Source organism: Capsicum annuum, chromosome 5 (genome assembly GCF_002878395.1).
Source record: "Capsicum annuum cultivar UCD-10X-F1 chromosome 5, UCD10Xv1.1, whole genome shotgun sequence".
NCBI lineage: Eukaryota > Viridiplantae > Streptophyta > Magnoliopsida > Solanales > Solanaceae > Capsicum > Capsicum annuum.
In genome coordinates, this window is record NC_061115.1 from 154,508,026 (window position 1) to 154,532,840 (window position 24,815).

Genomic DNA, 24,815 nt, shown 5'->3' on the forward strand with positions numbered 1-24,815 from the left:
GACATGAACACGATAATAATTTTTTATTTCAAGCCACTCCACTTTACATATAGTGATAATTTTTAGTCTGGCAAAAGTTAAATTTTTATAATGCAGCAGATTGTCTATCTGTTGTAACAGATATAATACTTGTTATGACAGATTGATTATATGTTGGAATAGGTTGGTCATCTATTGTATTATAAAAATATTTCCCAGTCTGTTTGTCACAACAGATATACAGTCTGTTTCAATATATAATCTATCTTTTGCAACTAATAGGTAATCTTTTAGAATAAATAAAAAAAAGTAAGAAGACCTGTTACATAATTTCTAGCAGATGACCTATATGTTGTAATATATGTCTAAATCTATTTGATAAGATATGTTGTCTATTACAACAGATGTATTATCTGTTATGATATTTGAATCTAGTATTCTATTTCAATTAACATGTTCAAAACTAAGGATTAAATTATATTCATATATAGCATAAAATAAATCGAAGCCTTTGAAAATTACATGAAACAACTCAACAAATAAATGAAATGTAAAAAAAATCATTATGGGTACAAATGATCTACTCTACAAATAAATCAAATTGTTAAATCAAGGAGGATAGGTTATTACATTGACAAACTCAAGCTATAAAGATCTACTCAATATGGACAAGTTGTTTTTTATCTGGTGCTATGAAATTCGGCTTTGGTCATCATGAATCTTTAATGTCGCTTGCGTACGGCTTCTGAGCTTTTGCTTCTCCGTATTTCTATAAAAGAGCAATATATCTTTTGCGGAGTAATCTGGCATCAAGTCCTTCATTTAATACTTATAATCCATCACTCAAATACTCGGCGTAAGCGGCAATAAAAAGATCGCAATACCTGGGTTTTAAAGAAACAGATAATCCATGTCTTGTAGTTCATGTAAGCGTTGTGAAATTTATGAAATGAAACTAAATTATGATAATTATACTTACAGGCTACCAATGGTTTGTTGAGCAATTCCTTTAACATATTGTACATCAAATGGATTACCCATTTTATCCGGTATGCTTCAAACGTTGACCAATTAGTACGAACTTTTAATCTAAAAGTCACTCATATCAAGGTAAGTAGGCAATATTTTGACTAGCTTTTGTATCTCAGATGACGGCCTGGAACATCTCCTTCATGACATCGAGTCATAAACTTGGATGGGCCTCTCTTTTAGAATAACGACAGCCAACACCTAATGGAATTCATCACCATAATTGATTGGGATGTACACTTTGCCGATCAAATGACAAGGTAAGCCAGCTGGAATGTTAAAATCTTTGATGATGTTGATTAAGCATTCCTCATTTTTGAAAACTTTTGACTGTTATTGACAATACCTATCGTAGGTATTATTGATGTAAACTTTATACAAATAATTGCCTATCGTGTATCTGTATTTTTCTTGTATTTGCAACTTGGTTTTCTTTCGGAGGTAGTAAAAAATGGCATCGATGTGCTGCATATATTATCAAATATTTTAGATTACGTGATAAAAAATTAATATGCAGATGCAATTAAATAAAGTATTAATTAATAGTAATATGTATGACATTTAAACCTCATCATTCTAGCAAGTTTAAGGCTGTGACATCAAATAGAACCAATTTTTCATTTTGGAATGTGCAACAACAAAGTCGAACATATCACAGCCAAGACTCGATTCGTTCACTTTGTAGTTTTTGTCATTTTGTTTTCTACATGATGATTTATATGTGTTAATGTCATGTTCTTACAATAAGAATTGTATAAATCAGTATTTTTAAAATTAATTAATATACCTGTTGACTGATGCTTTAACAGCCCATCGATAATCCATTCTGAATAGTCATTGATCTGTTGTTTTTTTTAGAGACTCGTCCGAGATATTGAAACCTTCAAACGGGTGATTCTTCCGTTCTCTCGAACTGACAGGCTCTACTTTTTCTTTTTCTTTGAAAGCAATTGATGGATTATCAACTGTGATATTATGTTCTTCAGCAGTAGCTTCTACTGTGACTTCCACTTGGAAAGCCAGAATTGTCAATGCTAATTACAGCTATACAACAGATTGTCCATCTGTTGCAATAAATGAGTCTTATGTTGCAATAGATGGATAATCTGTTAGGACAAATTTGAACAGGTAAAATAGGGTGGTATGATAATTTTGAACAGATGATCTATCTGTTGCAACATAAGACTCATCTGTTGGTAGAAATTAAAATAGTACGAAAACCTGTTTGATTTGCTCAAACAAACGGACATATATTGCAACAGATAACGCATTTAATGCAATAGGTTAGACAACAGTTGCAATAGATGTATATATCTGTTTGATAATTTTTAGCAGATATATCATCTGTTGAAATAGATATGTGCCTGTTTGTTTGTTGGAACAGATGATATACATTCACCTTCATCAGCACATGCTGCTCTCCTGTGGCCCTTGTACATTAAACAGCGGTGCAAGAAAAAGACAGAGGTGTTTTAATTTTACTTTTTTCGATGCTTGATGATGCCTTGGATATATCTTTCCTTCTCCTCTTAGCCACCTTGATCTCTAGTGGAGTATATGAATATGAAATCCTCTTTGATGGAATGACACCCCTCTTAGATGTCATTTTCTTTACAGAAGCAATTAGTGCATTAATAACATTAATCACTCCATTATGTTTCGCCTTGCAGTCTTGATATTTGCATGTAAAACATTCGCAAGATGTGGCAAAATCTGGAGAAAAATCTATATAACCAGTATAATCATAATCATAATGGTTTGTTTTTTCAAAAACTGTAAGAGGAGCATAATTAGCTCCAATAGCAGCACCACTACCACTACCACTACCACTACCACTACCATCACCAACAACATGAAGCCCACCCTCCAAAATTATTTTTCTTGTGATGACTGTTGCTCTAAACAATTTTATTTTTATTCTATAAACGACCTTAGAGTCCGATAAAGTTTGCACAGACCGTAAAGTAAGAAAAATGATATCTTCAACTCTCGATTGGTCGGAACAAGCTGTGGATGGACAATCTCAAATAAATCAGTACATATATTAGAATGATGATGAAATCATTTAAAATAATCATTAATCAAAACAAAAACTTGATTAGAATTAGACTTACTACTTCCTTTGAGAGATTGAAAAGATCAAGAAATTTTATATTTTTATCAGTTTTGACCGATAACCATCTCAGGATTCTTGGACAGGAAACTTATTCCTGATAGTTCACTTGTTGTCTCAAATAAGGAATGACTTTAAATGCCCAAGCCTATAACACAACTCCAATAAATCAAAAGCATTATTGAATAAAAAAATTAATCATATCATAATAAAAGAAATATTTATCATGAAAAGCAATATAGTTGACTGTCTTTGGTATTAACGGAGTCAACAAATATTTGACAGTCATTTTGAAACTTTCATAATCCCAAGGATAGCTGTTAAATGCCTCAAGATCCTCGGAGAGATTTATTAAACCGAGGTTTATATTGTTGTTAACGTCTCTCTCCCAAAGAATATTATGTACAAACCAAATCAAGCACAATAATTGCTTGTGCTTATTTGAAAGTCCTTTACCTTTCAACGCTTATATCAATTTTTTATTTTTAAAGCTTAGACCAACAATGGACATAGGTCATCACGATCACTCGACTTGCCTTTGCCTTTGTTAGATGTGCGGGGTGATTTTTTTGGGTTAGAGTAGGTATAACTTGAGAATGAGAAGGAGGATAACATTTTAGTCCAGTAACTATGGCAAACTCCTTCCAACCAAAACAAACAGGTATGCCATAGTAATTTATCTACACCTCATCTATCTTATCTTTGTTTTCATACATAAACCTACACTTGAGAAGATCACATACCATTTTCATCTAGAAATGAGCATTGTTGTCCTCCGGCAAATCAAGATATTACTAAAAACATCTTTCCCTGAAATAAGAATCCAATTTTTATTCTTTAAGTATTTTTCTGAAGGCGTCAAAAGATTTTCTCATGGTTGACTTAACCACGAAATCACCCGTTAAATCCGTGGCACCATCGCATTGCATTCTCACAGGATAACGATCAATGCTGAAGGTTTTGACCAACTTTTTGGTGGAAGGGCTATTAGCATTTGGATCATCTCTTTTGAAATATTCCTCCTCCCCTTATTTATTATCTCCTGCTCCTGATTGAGATAACACTTGTAAAACAAGCTCATAGAGTGGTAGATGTAGCCTAGCTACTTCACTTGTTCCTTTACTTGGACTTGATTTGGTTTATTTTATTTTGGGAGCCATATTATCTTAAATTAACAGGAACATAAAATAGATTATAATGGATAAAAGTAAATCTAACATGCACAATAGTAAAATAACAGTTCCAACAGACCACATATCTGTTGCACCAGATATGTTATCTGTTGCAACATATAGCCGACTTGTTGCAACGGATGAGTAAACCATTGAAAATAATAAAAATAGATCACTAATTTATTGCACCAGGTAGTTTATTTGATGCAACATATAACCAACATATTACAATGGATGAGTAAACCGTTGGAAATAATAAAAACAAATTATTAATCTATTGCACCAGGTAGTTTATCTGTTTCAATATATAACCAACCTGTTGCAATAGATGAGTAATTTATTGGAAATAGTAAAAACAGATCACTAATTTGTTACACTAGATAGTTTATCTGTTGCAACATATAACCAACTTGTTGCAACGGATGAGTAATTTGTTGGAAATAGTAAAAACAGATCACTCATCTGTTGCACAAGAAGGTTATCTGTTGCAACATATAACTAACGTGTTGCAACGAATGAGTAATCCATTGGAAATAGTAAAAATAGATTACTGATTTGTTGCACCAGGAAGGTTATCTGTTGCAACATATAACCAACCCATTGGAACAGATTAGTAATCCGTTGAAAATAATAAAAATAGATCACTCATCTGTTGCACCAGGTAGGATATCTGTTGCAGCATAAAACCAACCTGTTGCAGCGGATGAGTAATCCATTGGATACAATAAAAACGGATTACTCATCTGTTGAAATAGATTACTTATCTGTTGTAAAATGAGTTATCTATTGCAAAATAAGTTATCTGTTAGATTTTTTTCAAACTGAAGAGTCGTTTGTCGCAACAAATAAATTATCTATTAGATTGTTCATCTATTGCATCAGATTTTTATTATTGCATCAGATTTGCATCTGTTGCATCAGATGGTTCATCTGTTGCAACACCATTTTTACCAAAAAAATAATAAATCAACCTAGCAATACCAACATAACACATACACAAACTAATAACATCAATGGTGATAAAAAGTCACCAATGAATTGAATCAATAGTTCGACAACAAGAAGAAGAAATGCCAGAAATTAGGGTTTTATTCACTCTATATTTTAAATTTAAGCAAGAAATATTGAAATTGTTAACCAATAGCAAAGAGAAGTTGGCTCAAGTTCTTCTGTTTCTTCATAACTAAAAAGACCTAACCTTTTACCAGTGAAAGAAGAAATGGGACGACGGAGAACTCAAAGTTGTTGTCGCTGGAGTTTGAAGTTGACGGCGATTAAAGGAAGAAATTTTGTAGAACTATTGGTTGAGAGAGAGGAGAGATACTGGTTGATTTAGATTGAAGAAGGGTGTGGGTTGGGTTAATTTATATTTTTGAAAAGATTAGAAAGTTTTGAAAATATTAATCAAGTCCACAATTAACTTGATCAAGTTTTCTAATTATGTTTGACCCTTTAAGTTGGTCAATGTCACCAATCCTTCATTAAAGACTTAAAAGACACCTTTTCTTCAGTTTTCTCAACTTACCATATCTTTCGTTTGTTCTTGAAATTATATATAATTCATTATGAGCTTTTTTTGTTCATATATTAGGAACTTGATTTTTAATCATGTGTTGTTTGTCTTAGAGTTAAGTTTTTTGTCATTGATTGTTAGAGTTTGCTTAGAGAGTAAAGATATCGGTATATATTAGTTTAATTTGTTCATATTTTTAACATGAAATTCTAATGTAATTTTTATTTTTTTTATATCAGAAATTCATCAATTTGTTTGTGTTTGCTTAGAAAATAAAGAAACAATTAGATGATTTCGAAAATTGCTTCTTATGATTTAACATAAACTAGTCATATCATTAATTTATTCTTGAAGTTATTTAATATATAATTCATTATGTGTTTCTTTTCTCTTCATATTAGAAATTCACCGCTTATCTCATAGTAGGAACTTGATTTTTAATCGTTAGTTGTTTGTCTTACGTTTAAGCTTTTCATCGTTGATTGTTAGTATGGCTATAGGGAATAAAGATTCCATTAAAGATCTGAGAACTACTACGTATGTTTTGAGGTAAACTTACTATATCTTTAGTTTTTCTTAAAGTTATGTAATATAGAATTTATTATAAGTTTTTTTAATTTTTCGTATCAGTTATTTATGAGTTGTATCATAGTAGAGACTTCATTTTAATCATATTTATTGTTTGACTTACACTTAACGTTTCCATTATTGATTGTTGGTGTTTGCTTACGGAAAAAGAGGCCATTAGACGATTTTGAGAACTGTTGCTCGAGAAAACTTACGATATCTTTAGTTTGGTCTTGAAATCTCATTTATGAGATAATAATCGATAAATTTTGATATGAAGAAAAAAATGACAATAGGACTTCATGTTAACGAATGTGGGAATACAATTTCTTTTATAGTAGTGTTCATCTCCTCTTTATTCTAAATAATTTTGATTGGCTTATAATTAGCTTTTCATTCATAGGATTATTTTTTACGATTTGAGATAAATTTACTATATTTTTATTTTGTTCTTGAAATCAGCTATTAAATCTTTATTTATTGTAAAAATAAGAGTTCCTAATAATTAATATTGATGGCATATTTATTCCCTAAGCAAACGTTAACAATCAACAATGAAAACTTAATCGTTAGACAATTAGAATATGTTTGTTCTCAAACTAACTATGACAATTAGTACTTTATAAAAATAACACAAGAAAATATTTAAGTAAAACACAATAGTTATTGTTTTTTTCAAATCAAATAGTAAGTGCACATGGCTTGGCAAAACTGATCAAATCATTGTCATATAGCTATGAGGTCATGGGTTCAAGCCTTTTGTAAAAATATAAGGTAATATTTTATGGCTATGAGGTCATGGGTTAAAGTTTTTTGCAGAAATATAAGGTAATATTTTGTATAACAAATCTTTATAGTAGGACCTTCCATTGTCTCATACATAGTGTGAGTTGTAGTGCATTATACTGTTATTTTAAAATTGTAAGTACAATATGAAACTATTTTCAATTTGTATAAATTATTTAAATCGGTTTCCCATTGTAAAAAAATAGTTAGTCACTTGATTTATAACAATTATTTTAAGATCTATTTATCTCCTTTAATTAATTCTACTATGATATAATACATTATTTAAAAGTTATGTTATTAAGGATAGCTACTCGACCTCATAATAAAGTGAAAGTTAATAAATATTGGACGTTTTAGTCTCATGAAGTAGTAACAACGAATATGGTGTATTAGTTAAATATTTTTGGATGTATTTATTTATGTGTTAAGAAAAAAAAGGATTAAATAGGAGAACAAATAGATAATGCTATTTATAAAATATTATAATACAGATAATTCATTATTTTTTTTATATCTACTTATGTTAATAATTTTCATAAATAACGTTTGATTTTACAATTGTTTTAAAGACAATACTATATAGCACTATTATCATGGTTATTATTCTTTTTTTTTTCTTCTGAAAGGTTAGTCAATTATAACTCTTTATGTGTCTTTGTTGTGTATACCAGACTTTAAGTTTCTTTCTACTTTTAGTGACTAATTTTTATTTATAATGACAGTTAAATGTAGTTCTAAGTTAGAAAAATTGTATTATAAGGGTATATCAAGAATTTGGACTTACTAGATGATGTAGTTCGTGTAAATATCATTATGCTTCTTTGTGAGACTCAAAAAAAATGAACGAGAGTGTACTAAAAGGAAGAGGAGGTGAAAAGAAGATAAACTTGTGTAGCTCTTACCAAATTCACTATGCACTATTAATTTATTATCAAATCTATAGAATTATGTTACGTAATATGTAACAGAAATCAAAATTTTCTTTTATCTATAGATTATTGGTGCATACTTTATAAAGTCCATAAAGTCCAGAGACCCAATGGATATTGAATTAACCTATCAATTCATTGAAGGAAATATTTCAACAGTCGGAAAAGAGCAAGGGGATAACCTTAACGTAGCCTAGCTACGTAGTAGGTTCAGAGCCTTTTGATGGAGGAAGAACTGCGGCTATGAAATCTGCTGCTCTGGTTGTTGTTCTACTACCCGATCTTGGTGGTGTAGTTATAGGAGGTGTCATAGCTTTAAACTCTTTTTTTGAGATGAAAATCATAGACCTTTTTATTACCCAAGCAAGGAAATCCCTTTGCCTTCAACCTGACTTTCAGAAATGGGATTCCGAAAAGGTGAACTTCAGTAATCCAGTTCAGTGGCCGAGGAGAGGTTGCGAAGAAGAGGATGGCTTAGAGACAGTTGATCCACGAGGCAATATTGACAAGATTTTCGATAGATAAACGGTGGAAGCTTTCAACTTAGATTCTTCCCTTAGACAATTGTTACTCTATCCTTCTCGTTGTCTTATCAACTCTATAAGTTTAGCGTCTTGTTTTTTTGTGTGTCTACTATTTATTTAGGTGCAACGAGCCTTAGCGGTTCAAGCTATTATATTTCGTGCTTGCTCTCCATCCTTAATGGTGAACAAATCAGAATTAAAGAGATAGCTAAGGAACTCCGCTTGAAAAAAAAGTTTGTTGAAACGAATGGCATTACTAATGTGACAAAAGTCATATAATCGTTTTGAGTACAAAGAACCAAAAAAGTCAATTTGTCTTGCCCAAGATCCTAATAAGAAAAAGTAGAAGTGATTTTGAGTGAGTGAGTCGCTTGAAGATGTGATTTCTATTAGCATTTTTTAATGATAAATCTTACATCTTGAATAGTCTATAACCTAAATCTAGAGACTTTAGTCATCTATTAGCATTTTTTATGGTGAATCTTACATCTTGGATAATCTATAACTCAAGTGTAGAGAATTTACGCACTACTACTAAAAGAAAACTATCTGAGACCACCTCATTTTGATTCTTCAAATTTCTTGATCGTCTTTGGTTGCTAAATTCGGCCTGAGCAGAAGAAATTTGGAGAGTATGTCAAACACCCTATTATAGTTAAAACCTGTAATCGAAATGTTAATCGAGTTTCTTTGGAAAAAGTATATACTTTAATATGAATACACGTGCAAAACGTGTACCCTAAACTAGTATATACTAAAGGTATGAATACCCTTAGAAAAATGATTCAAACTTTTTTCCTTCATTAAAAGTCTTCAATTTCTACAAAATCATCTTTTCATTTTTTTTCTCAAATTATTAATTAATTAATATCTCTATAATATTTTAAATTAAGGAATCCTAAAATATATGGTAACAAGCATCAGAACAATTACCTAAAATATATGGTAAGAGTTACAAGAAAAAGCATATGTAAAATACATTTTTTTTTAAGAGCCAACACGAGTAGTTAATATTTTATATCAACAAGATTTTACTTATTGAATCCTTTTCTAATTAAACCATACACAAAATATTTAGTACTTTTAAATTCAGTTGGTTTAAATCATAATATTTAAAACTTCTAAATCAATTAGAATTTATCTTATATAAAAAATAATTTCTACAATTCTATTTAAAAAATATTGTGGATAAAAATTAACAAGAAATATGCGTCTTTTTATATCTCTATCTTTCTTAATTTCTTTCTACTGATGGCCTTAAAGATTAGATATGAATTATATACAATTATCAATTGATTACAATGAATTTTTTTGTCTTGATAATTTTGTGTTTCTCTTTCAGATGAAAAATTGGAGAACCAAGCATCTTGTTGCTCAATAAAATAGCCAAAAAATTCAAAGGTTTATCTCTTTTCTCTTTTATTTTCCCTTTTTTTTTTAATTGTAACTTAGTTTTGATTATGTTATTTAATTATATTTTGGTATATTATTCGATAGAGTAGTTGAATCTTTAATTAAACTTATTTGTTGAATCTAAAGTATAAATTTATAGTTAACTGTTGAATTTGGATATGCATATTAACGTCAAACATGCAACTCTATCTTATATTTTGTTGTTGTGCATTAGTTTGTTGTAATTAATTCTATTATTTTCTGGATTTTGTTAACAACGTTATCCCCCGATGTTTCAAACATCGTGAGGTTCTTAGAATGAAAGTCTAAAAATATATAAATATCCGATGAGATGCCATATGTTTTAAACTTTTTTCGAGGCTCTTTGATTTTTGCCTTACGGGAAAGAAAGAACAAAAAAAGATGGTTAGTTAAAGTTTTACTATTTCTATAAGAATGGGGTTTGGGGTAAAATTATATCGAAGTGAGAGTGATGTTATATAAATAGATTTGAGTTTTTTTAGATACTAGTTTAACCGCATGTGCTTCACACGTATAACATATGATTATTTAAAATTAAATAATTTTGTCTATTGCGATGATTTTTAATAAAGTGTAAACGTTTAAATCACTTTTCAAAAATCATTCACGCTTTAATTAAATAATGTAAACATAAATATACAAACATATATATTTTACCACAAGAAGTTTCAAGTGGTTGATGAGTTATCACTTTTGCGTTTGCCATATAGTACCTCTTTCCCTTGTTGCCACAGGTTAAGAGAGATGCATCAATTTGAATCATATTTGTGTTACAATTATTATTATTTTTTATATTTAAAATCTTTTATTTTTAAAGTCTTATCTTTACAAAATCTTTGATTACATTCTTATTACGTACTTAAAACTTTTAAAAATTTGATACTTTTTAAATTTTTCTTATTCCAATGATTTTGCATTTATTTCTAGATTTTTTAAATCCTCTAGTTAATTTAGAATTTTTAAACTAATGAAAAAAGTACCAGTTTTCATTAATTTTGATTATTTTTAATAAGGAAAAGTTTTACCATAAATATATTTAATTAATTTTTCACTCTTAAATTAGAAAAAAAAAGTGAAATTTTGATGACTTCTAATTAGGAAAGGTCTTAACATAAATATATTTAATTAATTTTTAACTCTTAAATATTAGAAAAAATAGTGAAAAGACGATTTTGTCTAATGTAAAGACTTTTAATGAAGGGCAAAAAGTTCAAACAACATTTCTAAGGGCCATCACATTTTTAACATACTAGTTTAGGTGTACGCGTCTTGCGCGTGTAGCTCACTTTAATGAGTTCAAACATTACACTAAATAGGATATGTATTTAAATAATAAAAATGAATATAATAATTAAATTTAATATCTTTTGAGTACGTAAACAATAACAAAATAATACGATAATAGAAATATCAAAATAATACAACTAAACCTAACCTTTACATAAAAAAATTCCTCAAAGCCGACCAACACACAAAAATTTCTCAAAGCCGACCGAGATTCATCTACGAACTGTAAACTACCACAAAATAACAAACTAATAGAGATATTACGATAATATAATTAAACCTAACCTTTACCTAAATTTTTTTTCAAAGCCAACCTACATTCATCTAGCATCTGTAAATTAAAATACAGCAATCAAATAATAAAGATATCAAAACAATACAATTAAACCTAACCTTTACACAAGAAATTCTTCAAAGTCAACCGACATTCATCTACGACCTGTAAACTATAAAAAAAAATAATATAATAGTGATCACAAAGCTTTAATTTTTATCCAATTAATTCTTGTCTGAGCGAAAATTTTGGCCCTAAAGAATAATTTTTAATGAAAACAAAGAAGATATATAAATATATATATACACACACATATGTTGAATACTATTATACTGACAAAAATAGTGAAAAAGCTGAGAGTTAGAAAATCAAGCATCCACCAATATAGACATGTAATCGAATCAAGTTAGATGAGCATCAATCATATTCTCCCAATAGGCAAACCGTTTTTTCTCTAATTGAACGTACATCTCAATATTTATAGAAGTATTTCCTTAATTAATAGAGTCCTAGGAGTATTTTTCTAATTGAATAGTAGAAAGAAAAATATTAATTTATTCTCCTACTGTATATTTTAGGAGTCTCATATATTTTAGGAAGTCTAGTAGAAAGAAAAATATTAATTAATTCTCCTACCGTATATTTTAGAAAGTCTAGTTAATATAATAAAAATAATTAAATAATAAAATTTAAAAATAGTAAAAAGATACTTTTGTCTAAAGAAGGGTCTTTTAATGAAGGGCAAAAAGTTCAAATCACTATTTTAAGGGTCTTCACATTTTTAACATATTATAGATTGTAGATATAGATTATAGATAAGTGTTAGATATTGTGTTATCTTACTAATTTTATATCTTTTAAATAAGTAAGATTCAATTAGAGAAAGTCATTAAAATCGGTTTAGAAGAGTACTATAGAATCTTTCAGATGTGAATCCATGTCTTTTAGTTACCTTAATTTTGTTTTGGAGTCTTCTTCATCAATAGTTTTGTCATAAATTTGTTTAGGAAATTATATGGGATGACTCTTATAGTGGGTTGCTTTGGATTTTTATCCTCCATAAGAAAACTCTTTAAAGACTAACCTTTCTTCCTTTTTATATATGGAACAAGACACTTTTGCCCATCTACACCTCAAATATTTTTAAACTTTCTATGCTCATTGGCCTCTCAATTTCTTTTCTTATTTCTACTTTTTATTTTTATTTTTTCTTAATTTTTATTTCTTAATTTATTTTTCTTATTTTAATTCATTTCTCTCAACCTTTATTTTTCTTTTACTTTTTAGTTTCTCCTTTTTCTTTTTCTCAAACATTATCTATTTCTTTCTCTTTTTTTTTTTTTAAATTTATTTGTCTCAACCTTTATTTTTTTATTTTTTTATTTTTATATTTTCTCATTTTTTCCTCAAAATTTATTTTTATTTTTTTCTTCTCATTTCTGCTCAATTTTTTTTTATTCTTCTCTTTTTTCTTAACCTTAATTTTTTTCTTTTTTTTTTCTTTTCTCTATTTTGTTTCTTCTTCTTCTTTTTTTTTCCCTCAACTTTTATTATATTTTGTTAATAAATAGAAAGGTGGATAATCTGCAAAGGGGTCTTCTTTCTTTGACATCAAAGTAAATTTAGGGGCATGACTAGTTATTTGGAAGTCCTTTGGAATAAGTCTTGCCAAAAGTTATAGACACATCTCATAAATTAGACACAATGTGGTAGTTTCAACTCATACTCGCGGGACATAATTTGCTGTTTGAAAATCCTTGAGTTAAGTCTTGCCTCTAAGGCAAGAGTTATAGAGCATCTCATAAATCAAGACACAATGTGGTAGTGTCAACACTTGCCCATTAGTGTTACTTATTTTTTTAGGGAGTTTCTTAGGCTAAGTCTTGTCTTAAAGACAAAACTAATAGAGCATCACATAAATCAAGACACAATATGGTAGTGTCGGCTCTTATCCATGTGAAATAACTTGTGGGCTAAGTCTTTCCTCTAAGGCACGAGTTATAAAACATCTCATAAATTAGGACGCGGTAGTAGTTTCAAATCTTGTCCATGGGGAGTAAATTGTTGTTTGAAAGTCCTTGGACTAAGTCGCGTCTTTAAGGAAAGAGTTATAGAATATCTCATAAATCAAGACATAATATAGTAGTGTCAACTCTTACCCACAGGGCATAACTTATTGTTTGAAAGTCCTCTATTTATAAAACATCTCATAATTCAATACACAATGTGGTAGTGTCAACTTTTGTTGGGGCATAACTTATTGTTTAAAAGTCATTGGGCTAAGTATTGTCATAAGACAAGAGTTATAGAGCATCTCATAAATCAAAACATAATGTGGTAGTATCAACTTTTATCCATGGGGCGTAAATTTTTGTTTGAAAGTCTTTGGATTAAGTCTTACTTTTAAGGCAAGAGTTATAGAGCATCTCATAAATCAAAACATAATGTGGCAGTGTCAATTCTTACTTATGGGGCATAACTTGTTGTTTGAAAGTCCTTGGATTAAGTCTTGCCTCTAAAGCAAGAGTTATAGAACATATCATAAATTAAAACACAATATGGTAGTGTCAACACTTACACATGAGGCATAACTTATTGTTTGAAAGCCCTTGGTCTAAGTTTTGCTTCAAAAGGAAGAGTTATAGAGCATTTTATAAGTAAAAAAACACAATGAGGTAGTGTTGCCTCTTGCTCAATGTACGTAACTTGTTGTTTGAAAATCTTTAGGATAAGTCGTGCCTCTAAGGCAAGAGTTATAGAACTTCTCATAAATCAAGATATAACGTGGTAGTGTCAACTCTTGCTCGTGGGAAATAACTAGTTATTGAAAGTACTTGAGCTAAGTTCTGCCTCTAAGGTAAGAGTTATATGACATCTTATAACGCGAAATACAATGTGATAGTGTCAACTCTTGCCCATGGAACGTAACTTGTTGTTTGAAAATCCTAAGTCTTGTTTCTAAGGCAGGATTTATAGCACATATAATAAATCAAGATATAATATGGTAGTTTCAACTCTTGCCCATGGGACGTAACTTATTGTTTGAAATAAATCGAAGAAAAGTAAAATAACAAAAGTTGCGGGAAAAGAAAAAAATGAAGATATTAAAAAGAAAAAAGAAAAATAAGAAAATAAAAAAAGAAAATATAGAAGTTGAGAGGATAAAATAAAAAAATAAAGGTTGAGGAAAAAAAAAAAAGCTAAAACAAAAATAATGGCTGAGAAAAAATTAAAAAAATAAAAAAAGAGAAAAGAAATAGTAAAAACCAAAGAAAAAAAGAGATTTTTTTTTAAAAGGAGGAGAAAAGGGCAAAAAGTAGCAGTCGAAAAAAACAAAACTAAAAAACTAAAAGTTACAGTAAAATAAAAAAGAGAAAAAAGAATAAAAAAATTAAGAGGAGAAAAAAAAGGAAGGGTTATGAAAACTAAAAGAAAAAAAAAAGAAAAAAAGGAAAAAAAGAAGAAGAAAAAATAAATATCAAGTAAAATCAAAAAGAGAAAAAAAATAAAAGTTGAAAAATAAATAAGTATGGAGTTATTTAAAAATATTTGAAATATAGAGGGACAAATAGATAATTGTACTATATATAAAAATAAGAGAGGCTAGTTTTGTAGGACTTTTCTTATGGAGGATAAAAAAACAAAGCCATCCATTATGGAGGTCATTTATGTAGTTTACCCAAATTTATTAACTTTAATCAGTTAGATGAATGTTCTACCCGACTTTAAGGAATGTATGTGTAAAGATTAGATTTAATCATATTGTTCAGATATCTTGATTATCGTATGTTTTGTTATAGTTTTTATTATGTTAGTATATGCTGTTTTCCTGCTTAATTCAAATGGTAGATGAATGTTCGATCGGACTTTAGAATTTTTTGTGTGAAGGCTATGTTTATCTATATCGTTATGATCTCGATTATCGTATTATTTGTTGTAATTTTTATTTTGTTGCTATTTGCTATTTTTACTGTGGTAGATGACTGTTCGGTCGGGATTTAAGGAATTTTTATGCAAAGGTTAATTCTAATATCCCGATTATAGTATTGTTTTATTGTAGCTTATATTCTATTGCTATCTGTTATTTTCTTCTACTTAATATAGGTTACAACACTTAAGTTATTTTGTGTTAAAGCTTTTTCTTTTGGGGGAAAGTTTTTCTTTTGAGTAGGAGTCTATTTTTGTTCCTTAAATTAGTATTATTAATTATGTTTATTGTAAAAAAGTAAGGATTTTTAAATTTAAAATATGATTATATTTTATATAAGATGATTTCTCTTATCATGACCTAGTTTTTAACCTACCTGACTTAAATAAATGAGAAAAATAGATTAGAAAAATAACTACCTTGAAAAAAAAAGAAAATTTTACGTGAGCAATTAAGAAAATAAACCATCATAATTGATTTTTACTGTTTCCAAATGAACACTTTTATAATTGAAGCTCATTAATAGAGATTTATAATTTTTCAAATGATTTCCTTTGTCTTTATTTACGTAGCATAATTAAAATTTCGAGTTTGAAATTAACTTTATTCTTTTTGGTTGTGAAAAAGATTAGTTGAGATACAATAGACAATAAAACATTTGATACAATATTTATTTATATAATTTAAATAGATATCATGTATTTTAACGTCAATTGATACCTTTTAATAATGTGTTCTTCTTATGGATATATTTTCATTGATCAAGCGAGACACACGTGTAAATATTGATGGAGCGAGACACGCGTGTAACACCCCGTAATTGTAGCGCTCAAATAACGCATTCAAAATGAGCCTCAAGAACCCCCTTTTCGAGGGCTTTTAGGCCTTAACAGTGGGTGTGCATCGTAATTTGGACCCTCCGCAAAGGCCTTTCATCGTAGAACGGACACAAACAACCACTAGATGGAGTTAGCTTTTGGCATGCGCCGCCAACTCTGGGGCTTGGCTTTTGGCTGGTGCTGCAAACCCTGTGGTTTGCTTTGGTTGTGCACCGCAAAGCCAAAGCCAAGCGTCAAAGGTTGCTCCATTTTGATTAAATCTAAGGGCATTAAGGTCCTTTCACCCTCTCAAAATGTTCTTAATCCTATATGGATGAAATTTAGGTCTTTAAATACGTCTTATCAATCACAAAATCCTCAAATCATCTTTCCTTAAGAAAGAGAAGAGAAACTACCTAGGGTTTTATCAAGGTTGGGCATCTAAATCTTCAAGCATTGATTTCTCTCCGTAATCCTTGATATCTTAGGCATGCATCTCTTTTCCTTGAACTATTATTTTATTAATATCATGAAATTAATTATTAATGTATGGTTTTGAATTTGGGTTTGTCATGGTTGAGGACTTTTGACATGATTGGTTATTTTATTGATTTTCCATGGTCATTTGTACAATATCCACGATTTACTATTAATTTTTAATATTGTGGGGTGCATGGGAATGGTAAATAAATTTCGGGGTACTATGGATTCCCCAATTACTTGGTTTTGGAAATTGAATTTCCTCAACATATTTGCGAAATTATCGATGAATATAGTTTTGTCACTTAGTTGGTTTGTTCACTTGCATTAATGCATTGGTATGAAAAGGGTTAATGAATTCGGGCTACAATGGATTCCCTAATTTTGCAAACTATGATGATAGGAGTACAATGGAATCCTCCAAAGTATTTGGTTTGATTTACTACTTTGAAACCAATGCATGGCACAATTGGCTAATTGGATAATGAAAATAGTCTTGAAAACCTTATGGGACAAATGGGAATCCCCCAAGTAATTTTAATAATAGAGTCTGTGGGGTACGAGGAAATCCCCAAAAGTGTTGGCTAATAACATTGCTTGCAAGCTATAGTCGGTATGACGATACCACTTAATAATGCCTTATTGATTGACTCCAGAAATTGGTGGATGGGTTATGCATTAAATGTTTTAATTGGACATTAGTGGGGATTGTGTTAGCTAGTCATGAAGGTGTGAGTCTGATGGACTGATACTGAAAACTTATGTTTGCGGACGTGAGGGTTGGTCTTAATGAATGTGTGCTTGCAGGGTACAAGGGAATCCCCCAAGTGTATATATATACATATGTATCATGGAGGGTAAATGGTACAAGAGAATCCCCAACCTTCTATGATATCTCCAGTTCATGCGGCTAATACGCACTGGGGCCCGTCCAGGGGGTAGCACTGGACCCATATAGACTATGGGTGGATTTTATAACAGTCAAGCTTCACAATCTAGGTAAAAGTTTTAAAGTTCACGCTAAACCTTATTCCCCATCCCAGTATGTGATTTATACACACACACAAACACATATATATATATATGCATCGGATTATATGCATTGGATTTGACTGATTTTGAATATTTTAAAATGCCATTATTTTGTCCCTTATCCATGAGTTACATGCTAGTTCTCATCCCACTAACCATCCCTGGACGCTGTATCCCCACGCGATGTAGAGTCCTAGGGGCATTTCGATTTTCTTGTGCAGATTTGGGTATTTCAGATTTATCTGTTGATCAACTTTGAGGTAGTGGGCTTCCATCCCTCGAAAGGCTTTGTCATTTCATAGTCTTATTTCTCTTATGTAGCAGAGTATCCCCTTGGAATTTTTTTTGTCTACAGTCGAGGGCATACCCCAACATAGATTGATATTCAGTCGTTATATGCTTTTGTGGACATATATGGGTTGATTGGCTATTGATGTACTCTTAGATTTCATAGAGTATCTATTCATCTCTTCAACTTATTTTGAGTTGGCTTTCAGATTGTCATTATCATTATCATTGTGGTCATGAGGTTAGGCGATGGGGTTGGTCTCTAGCCCATGGTGGGATTGAGATACCCGTCATGGCCATGCCATAGTTCGGATCATGACAAGCTTGGTATCAGAGCACGAGTTCAGGGTCCCAGGGTGTCCACAAAGTCGTGTCAAGTATAGTCTTTTTTATGGGTCTATAATGTGCCACACTTTTAAGGGATAAACTACAAGGCATTTAGGAGATGTTTTCCATTCTTTCATACTTTATAGCATACCATTGTGTTGTCTATATGAAAGTTATCCAAATTCCTTCCTTGCTCTAATTTTATTAGCTGTGTCTCATTGTCGAGGCAATTCAAGTATAAAAGCTTGGAGTCTAAATGTTGTGGTCCTTTCTAATTGTGTCATAAAAGGTTATGAAATAGCACAAGGACTTGAGGGGAGTCCGTTAGTGTTTCAAAGTGTGTTGATTTAAGCTTATACCCTTATCTATATCGACTACGCATTTGAGCCTGAGGTAAAAAGTGTATACAGTCCCTTTCAGAATCCTTGTTGTAGATGTCATGCTTAAGGGCAGAGATATATGGCAAAATGTTGGAACTTATTTCCACCCGAGTAGAAGTATATTTTAAGGTGTCATGACCTATTGGTAGTAAGATGGTCCAGAAGTTAGTGATATAAAGTCACAAGTTTAGAAGTTAGAGTGAGGGTGACTTTTCCATAAAGAAGCTAGTTTTAGTTGTACAACCTTTGATTGAGGGGTGGGTTTCCCTTTTATAGTGAGTGATGAATATTGTAGAAGGATTTTTAGATTGCATGGAAGTCTGTAGAGGAAGCGATTGTCTATGATTGTTATTTACTCAAAAGAGGGAAGGATCTCAGAATAGAAAGTTATAGCGGTTGTAGAAATCATTTATAGGTTGTGAATGAAAAGGGATAGAATAGCTAATAAGTTATAAGTAGAGACTCGCAAGTATTTATAGATAGGGTCTTGAAGGTAGTTGGGATTATGTATAGGTAAGTATATATAATATGAGAAAGTAGAATATGCTAGTAAGATCGTAATGGGTTATATCATACGATTAAGATCAAATTTCCTTATTATGTGGCTTTACCCCCTTGATTTTATTTTTTCTAGTAGTTGTAAACTAGTACTGCACGTGATAAGGTGTGCGGTAGATTCTAAAGTTTGGTAGTAAAGTTGTGGAGAGAATGAACTTGTGGGCCGTAGTTAGGTGAAATGAGAAATTTAGGTTGATTTTCCCATTTGATGGTGAAACAACATGGGTTTGGAACCTCAGAAAATTTCTTGGATTTATGGTTTCTGGATATAATACGACTTGTGGGTACTAGTCATATGATAGGATATAGTTGGTATGCTCTTGGTCATATGTTAACCAGTGTTGGTTGGTGGGTTGAATTGGTTTTTGGAATGGATACGACTTAGTGGGTACGAGTCATATGATTTAGGTTTTTCCTTCACTTAATCTGAGACTTAGAACTTAACTTGGATCTGAGTACGAGTGGCACACCATGAGCCATAAGATAAGGTATGAGTCGTACCATTGATTTGTATAGTAGACAGTGTTCAAACTTTTGTTGGTTCTATCCTACCAGAGATACGGTTTTGGGGTACTGGTCGTATGGCTGGGTACGAGTTGGTTTAGGTAAGTCATATGGTGGACAGTGTTGGCTCCAAGGGAGAGGCCTACTGTACGAGTAGTGGAAACAACTCATATTGGAGGGTCCGACTGGTATGGGGGAGTCGTACTATCTGAAGAGATTTTTAAGTATTTTAAGTTGGGGGTAATCTAGTCTTTTCTCCACTTAACCACTTAAGTCCCCACAACTTATATCACTATTTGGATATCATTTACATTATTATTCTAATCTAAAACACTTAAAAACTCTCTCTAAGGATCTTGGGTAAAGGAAAGCTAGGGTTTCATATAAAGGATCAATTTGGGGCTTGTACGGGTGATTTATCTCCACCATCTTCATAATCTAAGGCATGTACTCCTCCTTCATTGTTAGTTCCAACTAAAGGCATATTTTATATAGTGTTTTCATGGCATGATTATTGTATGGTTTTGGGGTTTTCACAGATATGTTTGGGTTTTGGTATTAAATGCTTGGTTATGGTTTCCTCATATTTTAATTATGTATTTACATACTTTAATGGTGGTTTGGACAATTGTTTGCATGAGAATGGTAAATTAGTAATTGGATTTGGTTTTGGAAACACTATGCCCCCAACATGTTTGATAAAATGTCTATGATAATGCTTTTACTATATTATTAGACTCTTAATGGAACTATTACATCATATGGTTTAGTAATGGAACCCTAAATGGTACAAATGATTTAAATGGTTTGGAATGGCTAAATGGTAAGGTTTGGTGGTCATGGTTATGGTAAATTAAACTTCCTTGTGGGGTACAAGGGAATCCCCCAAGTAAACATGTAAATGAACAACTTATGAGGTATATGGGATTCCCCCAAACAAACTTAATAATGGAATACTTGTGGGGTACATAGGATTCCACCAAGTTAACTTAATAATGTAATCTACAGGTACATGAGAATCCCTTTAGATAAAAAAGGTTGGCTAAGGACATTGCTTGCAAGCTATAGTCAGAATGACGATACCACTACTCATAGCCTTAGTTAATAATAATGGAATACTGATTTGGTTTGATGGTAATGATTTTAATTGTGAAATAATGGTGGGGTGTAATAGTAAACCGTGAAGGTGCGAGTCCAATAGACGAATATTGGAAACACATGTTTGCCGACATTAGGATTGGTCATGGCGACCATATATGATACTATGAGGTACATGAGAATCCTCAAAGTACATTGTACTATGTATCATGGAGAGTGAAGGGTACTTGGTAATCCCCTACTCTTATGTTATCTCCGATTCGTGCGACTACACGCATCGAGGCCCGTTCAAGGGGTTATACCGGACCCATATAGATCGTGGGTGGTTCTAGGATGGTTAACCTACACATACCAGGTTAACGATTTTGAATGCATGCTAAACCCGATTTCCTTTCCCGGCATGATTATATATATATATATGGTTTGTATGCATATGGATGGTTTACTTGGTTTTACTAGAAGACATTATTTTATCCTTATCCTAAGTTCATGCTAGCATTCATCTGCCGACCCATCTTCGGACGGCTGTATCCCCACGCGATGTAGGAATCGGTCATTCTGCTCCTCCTACCTAGTGATCGGATTTGGGATCAGCTATTGGATTGAATGGTGAGATTTCATACTCTGGAAGGCTCCATTTCATATCATGGATGTCTTTACATACTTTGGTCATTTTATGGATATTGGTTTTGGCTATGGTTGGGGGTATGTCCCAATCAGATATTGTTTTTCTTTTGGTTAGAGGCTTTGTGTGACTACTATGGGTTGAAATGAGCGGTGTCGGTATTGGTGTCAACCTTAGTATTGTCATTGGTATTAGGGTTGATAACGTCGAACTGAATTTATGATTGTTCCATCCTTTTATGTTATGTTATGGATAAAAACTTAGTTTTTATATTGGTTTGGTTACAGTTGTTAGTTGGTATTAGATAGTTGGACTTGCTTGGGTTGGTCGCAGTTATAAACCTATCTCAGAGAAGGGAATCGTAATCAACGCTATCTTGTTATACGTTCAGGAATCATCCGACTTAGGGTATGCATATTTGGAGGATGGGTTGGGTAATGGGGGTGGTCCCTGTCCTGGGTGGACTTGGGATGCCCATTACAACAAGGCCCTGGTTCGGGTCGTGTCAAATGGACTAGTATAATATGAGGCATGACTCATCGGTGGTACATGATTATTGCTATACAGAAGGCTTGAACTTTAGATGTGGATTGTGGTGGTAAGAATAGTAGCTTAAGATTAATGTTTTGTGTTTGTTGACACCTAATTTTTTCCCTCTACAACTAAGTTTAGTCCCAATTTTCTGCGATTTTCAAATAAAATTATAATATTTATTTTATCCAAATAAAAATCTTTTCAAAGTATTTATCTGAGTAATTTTGTTATATTAAATAGCGATTATATATCATCGTATTTAATTACATGAAATTATATAATTTTGTTACTTAAATATTTATTTTACGGAATATTGGATTTTAATCAAAGCTTAACTTGAAAATTAATTCAAATGGGTAAAATCTTGATTTAAATATGATTTGTTGTAAAAAATAATTTATTTGGAGAAATATTTATTTGATTTATCTAATTAAGAAGCTCAGGATTAAAGGAAGTATTAATTCGTATTGAATTTTAATTTAATTTTGGCCAATCTATTAGATTTGACCATAATTGAAATTCAATTGACCATAATTACAATGAAAACGACCAATTGATTTTTAATTTGGTCAAAATTAAATAAATTTGGCTAAATTTTATAACCCAATTGGGGTTATATTTTAAATAACCCTAAATTCCCAAAAACTCTCATAATTTCTATCCAATTCCCACCAAAATCAAATTCAAATCCCAAAATTTAGATTTTGAAATTTAAAAATTGTACTACATTGTACAATTTCCCCCTTAACCTTGTCCTTTTTCCAATTTTGAAATTTAAAAATTATACTACATTGTACAATTCCCCCTCAACATTGTCCTTTTTCCAAATTCAAATTTTAAAATTAAAAAATTGTACTACATTGTACAATTCCCCCCCAACCTTGTCCTTTTTACAATTTTGAATTGCAAAATTGTACTACAGTGTACAATTCCCCCTCAACCTTGTCGTTTTTTCAATTTTAAAATTCAAAAATTGTACTACATTGTACAATTCTCCCTCAACCTTGTCCTTTTTCCAAATTTAAATTTGAAATTCAAAAAGTGTACTACATTGTAGAATTCCTCCCTCAACCTTGTCCTTTTTTTAATTTTAAAATTCAAAAATTGTACTACATTATACAATTCTCCCTCAACCTTGTCCTTTTTCCAAATTCAAATTTTGAAATTCAAAAATTGTATTACACTGTACAATTCCCCCTCAACCTTGTCCTTTTTCCAAATTCAAACTTTAAAATTCAAAAATTATACTATATTGTACAATTCCCCCCTCAACCTTGTCCTTTTTTAAATTTTAAAATTCAAAAATTGTAGTACATTGTACAATTCACCCCCCCCCCCAACCTTATCTTCCACCTCACCTTATCTTCAATTTTTAAAATTCTATAAACACCCCTAAATACTCTCTCCCACATTAGTGGATTAATAGAATTGGATCTCCATCCTTTCCTATAAATGCTACTCTATTTTGGTAGGATAAAAAGTTTCAAATGTAAAAAAGTCTCAAAGAGTGGGAAAATTTTTTGATCAAATTGTTAAATTTTTTTTCTTTAGTAAAATTTTTTAAGAGGTAATCTAATCGGGGTTCTCGAAAGATTTCTTTTCGGTGGTGATGAAGACTCCGAAGAAAGCTGGAAGTCCCGTTTTGCTACCCTAAAAAAGGTAAACACACTTTTTCCTTTTTAGTTGTATTATCGTTTTCTTCTTCATCTCCTTCTTCGTAGTTCGTAGTTGTAATTATGTTTGCTGAGATTATTTGTTGTAGACGACCCTAAAGGCCATAGGACGTTGTGGTATCGATATTATAATTATTTTCACGTTTATTGTATAAAAATGAGCTAACAATCATTGAACGTGTTTCTTTGGCTTTATTCTTTGATTATTATGGATAAAGTTTTAATCTTTGCTTAAAAACGTGCCCATGTCTTGTTTAAACTCATTGTTGGTGGATATGTTCATTTTTAACATGTAAAGTTATTTCATTTGCTTGCTAATTATTTTAATGGATTTCAAAATTCTCATATAAGAGATGAAGTGCTAGCTTTATTTTCCATCCAAGATGTTTATTCCTCTTTGGTTCGCATGTTGTCTTGTCAAAATGATGAGAAAATTCGGACTTTTGTGGCTAAATAGCATTATTTAGATATTTATGAGTTATGTATAGTATGATTATTGAACGATATTTCACTTTTAGTGCTAAACTTTTATTCTAATTTTCTTACTTCGAATTGTTATATGTGTTCTTTGTGTGTAAAGACTTGATTCATATCTCTCTTTGATTCATAATATCAAAAGAGAATCAACGATGTCTTAAAAATATAAACCATAAGTCGTTACACGTTTTTTTCTAAAATATTGATTGTAATTTAGATGTATGAATCTACGTTAATGTCGCCTTAATTGAAATTTAAAAATTCTCTTTCTTGAAAATTTAACCTTTATTTTCTTTTGTTATATGAATTAGTGTTTGTGTTTGTTCAATTTTAGAAGTCATGGGTATTTTTCTTATTGCCTCATACCTTTACTTTCTACATTGTTTGTTCTCGCATTAATTCATTGAATATGACCTTCTTCTTTTTACATTTGTTCATTCTTAATATGAACATAAATCATGAGGCATGTAAGTGAGGGTCTTT